The sequence below is a fragment of the Mustela lutreola genome, chromosome 4 (assembly GCF_030435805.1).
Source record: "Mustela lutreola isolate mMusLut2 chromosome 4, mMusLut2.pri, whole genome shotgun sequence".
NCBI classification, from domain to species: domain Eukaryota; kingdom Metazoa; phylum Chordata; class Mammalia; order Carnivora; family Mustelidae; genus Mustela; species Mustela lutreola.
In genome coordinates, this window is record NC_081293.1 from 94,684,640 (window position 1) to 94,692,710 (window position 8,071).

The 8,071-nt window shown below is 34.6% G+C and overlaps 1 non-coding gene across 1 annotated transcript; it reads right to left on the minus strand.

Annotated features, from left to right (window-relative positions):
- Window positions 1-6,254: 6,254 nt before the first annotated feature.
- On the minus strand, window positions 6,255-6,361 carry LOC131830951 (U6 spliceosomal RNA). Its single transcript, XR_009353481.1, has one exon. It is a non-coding gene; the product is annotated as a U6 spliceosomal RNA (small nuclear RNA).
- Window positions 6,362-8,071: the final 1,710 nt, after the last annotated feature.

Consider the following 8,071-nt stretch of genomic DNA (forward strand, 5'->3'; position numbering starts at 1 on the left):
AGCAATAAAATTGATATGTCTATTAGTAGAAATAAAAAATAGTCATATATTAACTAAAGTAAAATTTAGGGCTCCCTGGGTGACTCAATCAGTTAAGCAGCTGCATTTGACTCAGGTCATGATCCCAGGGTCCTGGGATTAAGACCTGCATCGGGCTCACTGCTGGGTAATAAGCCTGCCTCTCGATCTTCCTCTGCCTGCCACTCTGCCAACTTGAGCTCTCTCTCTCTCTCTCTCTCTCTCTCTCTGTCAAATAAACAAATAAAATCTTAAAAAAAAGAGATAAATATAAAGTAACACTTACTGGAGATTTGGGGATGGTGATGTCATCAAGATGGCAACAGGGATGCATGGATGGCTCCTGATTTATTGCAAAAGGTAAATGTATAGTCAAAACCAGATTCTCTAATATTGTAATGGTGATATATAAATCATTTAGTAGTCTAGTTTAAAAGCCTATTAAAAATAACTATAACTGCAATCATTTGTTATTGAAAGTACAATATAAAAATGATCTAAAATGTAAAAACATCAATAACCTATTGTTATAGGAGAAGTATAAATTTTCTGTAAACTATTGAAGTTCAGTTGTTTTCAAAATAAAATGGAATGTTATAACTAACGTATTTTATATAAGCTTAATGGTAAATATAAATAAAATGTAGTAGATTCACAAAAGATTTTGATAAAGAAGTTAAAACATACTGCCACAAAAAGTCATCAGATTACAAACAAAGAGAACAAGACAGGAAATTAAAGAGCAGAGCATCTACAAAACAGAATCAAAACAGATAAACACTGGGGAAAGAAAAAAAATTTTAAAAAGGGTGGGGAAGGCAAACCATAATACACTTAACTATAAGTAACAAACTGTTTCTGGAGGGCAGATGGGCAGGGGAATGGGCTAAGCCAGTAATAATTATTAGGAGGTCACTTGTGATGAGCATTGATGAGCATATGTAAATGGTGAATTACTAAATTCTACTCCTGAAACTAATATTACACTATATATTAACTAAAATTTAAATAAATCATGAAATATAAAAAGAATGAAAGGCAATAGTTAAGTCCTTACCTATCCATAATTACTTTAACTGTAAGTGAATGGAATCATCAGTTGGAAGACATAGAAAGGCTAGAATAGATTAAAAAAACAAACAAAAAACACAAGATCCAACAATATGTTTGATCATATAAAAGAATCACTTTAGCTTTAAGGACACACATGGGCAGAGAGTAAAGGGATGGAGAAAGATATTCCAAGCTAATGGTAACAAAAGAAAACAAGGGTGGCAATAACTATAACAGACAAAATAGGGTTTATATAAGCTAAAAATCACCACAGGAGTCAAAGAAGGTCATTATACAATAAGAAAAGTGTCATCAATTCATCAATACAGTAATTGTAAATATCATGTACCTAATATTGAGCCACATAAATATATAAAACAAATACTAACAAAACAAAAAGGAGAAATAAATAGCAATACAATAATATCTGGGGACAATAATACCCCACTCTTACCTATGGATAGATCATCCAGACAGAAAATCAATAAGAAAATAGTGAATTTAGACACTATGCCTGGACAACTGGGTGGCTCAGTCAGTTAAGCCTTTGCCTTTGGCTCAGGTCGTGATCCCAGGGTCCTGAGGTAGAGGCCCACATTGGGCTCCCTGCTCGGGAGGGGGTCTTCTCACTCTGTCTCTGCGCTTGCCCCTTGCTCATTCTCTCCGCCCTGCTCTCTCTCTCTCAAACAAACAAACAAAACAAACAAACAAACAAGAACTATGTCAAATGAACCTAACATATTTACAGGATATTCCATCCAATAGTATCATAATAAATATTCTTCTCAAACACATGTGGAAAATTTTCTAGGATAGATCACATTTAAACCACAAAACAAGAGTCCCCCCAAAATCAATAATATAGAAAGCATATCAAGTATATTTCCAGCCAAAATAATATGAAACTAGAAATCAATACAGAAGGAAATTTGGAAAATTTACAAATACACAGACATACACATTTTTAAACAAACAAAAAATCAAAAAAAGTAGACAATGTGGGAATAAAAATACATCTTGAGGAAAATTAAAAAAAATACCAAAAATTTATGAGAAGCAGCAAAGCAGTTATAAAAGGAAATTTTATAGCTATAAATGTATATAAAAAAAGATTTCAAATAAAGAACTTAATATAAAAGTTCAAAAAATACAAAAAGAACAAAGTAAACTTAAAAGTAGCAAAAGGAAGGAAAAAAATAAAAATTAGGGCAGAAATAAATGAAATATAGAATTAAAAAACTAGAAAGTTTTTTTTAAATGGTAAATAAAATTAAACTTGTTAATGGTAAATAAAAAATAAAAAGACAGCTATCCAGAATAGATCACATCCTTGGTCCTAAATCAGGACTCAACCGGTATCAAAAGATTGGGATCATTCCCTGCATATTTTCAGACCACAATGCTCTAAAGCTAGAACTCAACCACAAAAGGAAGTTTGAAAAGAACCCAAATACATGGAGACTAAAGAGCATCCTTCTAAAGAATGAATGGGTCAACCGGGAGATTAAAGAAGAATTGAAAAAAATCATGGAAACAAATGATAATGAATATACAACGGCTCAAAATCTGTGGGACACAACAAAGGCAGTCCTGAGAGGAAAATATATAGCGGTACAAGCCTTTCTCAAGAAACACGAAAGGTCTCAGGTACACAACCTAACCCTATACCTAAAAGAGCTGGAGAAAGAACAAGAAAGAAACCCTAAGCCCAGCAGGAGAAGAGAAATCATAAAGATCAGAGCAGAAATCAATGAAATAGAAACCAAAAAAACAATAGAACAAATCAACGAAAGTAGGAGCTGGTTCTTTGAAAGAATTAATAAAATTGATAAACCCCTGGCCCGACTTATCAAAAAGAAAAGAGAAAGGACCCAAATAAATAAAACCATGAATGAAAGAGGAGAGATCACAACTAACACCAAAGAAATACAAACTATTATAAGAACATACTATGAGCAACTCTATGCCAATAAATTTGACAATCTGGAAGAAATGGATGCATTCCTAGAAACATATAAACTACCACACCTGAACCAGGAAGAAATAGAAAACCTGAACAGACCCATAACCAGTAAGGAGATTGAAACAGTCATTAAAAATCTCCAAACAAACAAAAGCCCAGGGACCGACGGCTTCCCGGGGGAAGTCTACCAAACATTTAAAGAAGAACTAATTCCTATTCTCCCGAAACTGTTCCAAAAAATAGAAATGGAAGGAAAACTTCCAAACTCATTTTATGAGGCCAGCATCACCTTGATCCCAAAACCAGACAAGGATCCCACCAAAAAAGAGAGCTATAGACCAATATCCTTGCTGAACACAGATGCAAAAATACTCAACAAAATACTAGCCAATAGGATTCAACAGTACATTAAAAGGATTATTCACCACGACCAAGTGGGATTTATTCCAGGGCTGCAAGGTTGGTTCAACATCAGCAAATCAGTCAATGTGATACAACACATCAATAAAAGTAAGAACAAGAACCATATGATACTCTCAATAGATGCTGAAAAAGCATTTGACAAAGTACAGCATCCCTTCCTGATCAAAACTCTTCAAAGTGTAGGGATAGAGGGCACATACCTCAATATCATCAAAGCCATCTATGAAAAACCCACTGCAAATATCATTCTCAATGGAGAAAAACTAAATACTTTTCCGCTGAGGTCAGGAACACGGCAGGGATGTCCGTTATCACCACTGCTATTCAACATCGTACTAGAAGTCCTAGCCTCAGCAATCAGACAACAAAAAGAAATTAAAGGCATCCAAATTTTGCCAAATTGGCAAAAGAGAAGTCAAACTATCCCTGTTTGCAGACGATATGATACTGTATGTGGAAAGCTTAAAGGACTCCACTCCAAATCTCCTCTAACTTGTATAGGAATTCTGTGAAGTGTCAGGATATAAATCAATGAACAGAAATTGGTTGCATTTTTTTTATACCAACAAGACTGAAGAAATAGAAATTAAGGAGTGAATCCCATTTACAATTGCACTCAAAACCCTAAGATACATAGGAATAAACCTAACCAAAGAGACAAAGAATCTATACTCAGAAAACTGTAAAGTACTCATGAAAGAAATTGAAGAAGACACAAAGAAATGGAAAAATGTTCCATGCTCCTGTATTGGAAGAACAAATATTGTGAAAATGTCTATGCTACCTAAAGCAATCTACACATTTAATGCAATCCCTATCAAAATCCCATCCATTTTTTTCAAAGAAATGGGACATATCATCCTAAAATATATCTGGAACCAGAAAATATCTCGAATAGCCAGAGGAATATTGAAAAAGAAAGCCAAAGTTGTTGGTATCACAATTCCAGACTTCAAGCTCTATTACAAAGTTATCATCATCAAGATAGTAGGGAACTGTCCCCAAAACAGACATAGATCAATGGAACAGAATAGAGAGCCCAGAAATACACCCTCAACTCTATGGTCAACTAATCTTCAACAAAGCAGGAAGGAATGGCCTATGGAAAAGAGACAGCCTCTTCAACAAAGGGTGTTGGGAGAATTGAACAGCCACATGCAGAAAAATGAAGTTGGACCTTTTCCTTACCCCGTACATGAAAATAGACTGGAAATGGATGAAGAAGTATAATGTGAGAAAGGAATCCATTTGAGGAGAGAACAGGTAGCAACCTCTTTGACCTCAGCAGCAGCAACTTCTTCCTAGGAACATCGCCAAAGGCAAGGGAAGCAAGGACAAGAATGAACTATTGGGATTTTATCAGATCAAAAAGCTTTTGCACAGCAAAGGAAACAGTTAACAAAGCCAAAAGATGACTGTCAGAAGTTATCTGGGAGAAGATCTTTGCAAATGACATACCAGATAAAGGGCCAGTATCTATCCAAAATCTATAAAGAGCTTATCAAACTCAACACCCTAAGAACAAATAATCCATTGAAGAAATGGGTAGAGGACATGAACAGACATTTCTGCAAAGAATACATCCAAATGGCCAACAGACACATGAAAAAATGCTCCACATCACTCGGCATCAGGGAAATACAAATCAAAACCAGAATGAGATACCACCTCACACCTTTCAGAATGGCTAAAATGAACAAGTCAGTCAATGACAGATGCTGGCGAGGATGTGGAGAAAGGGCAACCCTCCTACACTGTACGTGGGAATGCAAGCTGGTGCAACCACTCTGGAAAACAGCGTGGAGGTGCCTCAAAAAGCTGAAAATAGAACTAGCCTATGACCCAGTGATTGTCGTACTGGGTATATACCCTCAAGATACAAACGTGGCATTCTGAAGGGGCACATGCACCCAAATGTTTATAGCAGCAATGTCCACAATAGGTAAACTATGGAAAGAACCTAAATGTCCTTCAACAGATGAATCAATAAATAAGATGTGGAATATATGTACAATGGGATACTATGCAGCCATCAAAAGAAATGAAATCCTGCTATTTGTGATGACGTGGATGGAACTAGAGGGTATTATGCTTGGCGAAATAAATCAATCTGACAACTATCATATGATCTCCCTGATATGATGAAGTGGAGATGCAACATAGGCGGTTTCGGGCGTAGGAAAAGAAAAATAAAAGACGATGGGATTGGGATGGAGACAAACCATAAAAGACTGAATCTCACCAAACAGACTGAGGGTTGCTGGGGGGAGGTGTGTTGGGAGAGGATGGTGGGGGTATGGACATTGGGGAGGGCAGGTGTTATGGTGAGTGATGGTGAGTGCTGTGAAATGTGTAAACCTGGTGATTCACAGACCTGTACCCCTAGGGATAAAAACACATTATATGTTTATAAAAAAATAAAAAAAATAATTTAAAAAATCCATTAAAGAAAAAACACATATTGCAAGCCCAGAGCTAATCTCATATTCAATCAAAAAAGTTTGAAAGTTTTCCCCTTAAAGATCAGAAAAAAGACAAGTGTGTCCACTTTCACTACTCTCATTTGACATAGTGCTGGATGTCCTAGCCAGAGAAAAAAGGAACACAATGAAATAAAAGACTCAAAAAAAAAAAAAAAAAGGAAGAAGTAAAATTTTCTTTTTTTTGGATAACATGAACTTACATGTAAAAGAATCCTAAAAAATTCACAAAAAATTTTGAATTAACAAATTTAGTAAAACTGCCAAATACAAGATCAATATATAAAAGACAAGAATTTTGTTTTGTTTCATTTTTTTTTAATATGGAATGCTTCCCAGTTTTTCATGTCATCCTTGTTCAGTGATCAAGCTAATCTTCTCTACATCATTCCAATTTTAGTATATGTGCTGCCAAAGTAAGCACAAGACAGGAGCATTTTAACACTCTAATGATGAACTGTCTGAAAAAATAAAGAGAACAATCTAATTCACAATAGCATCAAAACTAATAAAATACTTAGGAAAAGATTTAACTAAGAAGATGAAAGATCTGTACCCCATAAACTATGACATTGATAAAGAAATTGAAGGAGACATAAATGGAAAGATAGCTCATATTCATGAGTGGTAAGAATTAACATTGTTAAAATGTCCATACTACCGAAAACCATCTGTAAATTCAATTCCTATCAAAAATCCAATGTTAGGGGCGCCTGGGTGGCTCAGTGGGTTAAGCCGCTGCCTTCGGCTCAGGTCATGATCCCAGGGTCCTGGGATCGAGCCCTGCATCAGGCTCTCTGCTCAGCAGGAAGCTGCTACCTCTTCTCTCTCTGCCTGCCTCTCTGCCTGCTTGTCATCTCTCTCTCTGTGAAATAAATAAATAAATAATCTTTTAAAAAATCCAATGTTGTGTTTTTACAGAAGTAAGTAAAGAATCCTAAAGTTTATATGAGACCATAAAAGACAACAAATAATTAAAGCCGTTCTGAGAAAGAATGAAGAAGCGAAATTACACTCTTGATTTGAAACTATACTACAAAGCCCTCATGCTCAAAACAATAAAGTATACTGGCATAAAAAACAGACCCATAAACAAGTAGAACAGAATTGAGAGTCCAGAAATAAATCCTTTCATTCAATCACCTAATATTTGACAGGGGCCAACATATATAATGGGTAAAGATAGTCTGTTCAATAAATGATATTTAAAACTGAATAGTCACATAAACCAGCATGAAGCTGGAACCTTATATTACTCATAAATCTTAACTTGAAATAGATTAAAGACTTAAATGTGATGCATGAAACTAAATTTCCTAAAGGAAAACATAGGAAAAATTCTCCTTGACATTGGTCTTGCCAATAGTTTTTTGGATACCAGACCAAAAACACAAGCAAAAGAAGCAAAAATAAATAAATGGTATTACATTACACTAAAGTTTCTGCATTGCCAAAAAAAACAAAAGAGAGAGAAAGAATGAAAACACAATCCACAGAATGGAAGAAAATACTTACAAATCTTATATCTGAAAAGAGGTTAATAACCAACAGATACAAATAGAAAATAATATATAATTAAAAAATAGCAAAAGTATCTCAATAGACTTTTTTTTTTCCAAAAAAGTTATATAAATAACCAACAGGAGCATTAAAAAGTGCTCAACGTAAAAACTCAGGGCAAAGTCATTATGTTGTTGTTGTTGTTGTTTACCTCTGAAAAACACAGCAAGATATTACTACCTATTAGAATATATACTACCAAAAAATTAAAACTAACAAATTTTGGTAAATATTGGGTAAAATGCGGAACTTATGCACTGTGATAGGGATATAAATATGTATGGAAAACAGTATGGAGATTATTCATATTATTAAAAGTAAAATTACCATATGATTCAGTAATCCCACCTCTAGGTATATATCTAAAGGAAATGAAGTCACTATTCGAAGACATATCTGCACTCTTATGTTCATTATAAAATTATTAACTCTAAGCAAGAGATGGAAATAACTTCAGTATCCATTAATGGATGAATGAATAAAAAAGTATGGTAAATATATACTATGGAATACTACTTAGCCATGAAAAATTAAGAAATACTGCCATTTACAACAGCATGGATGGATCTTGAAG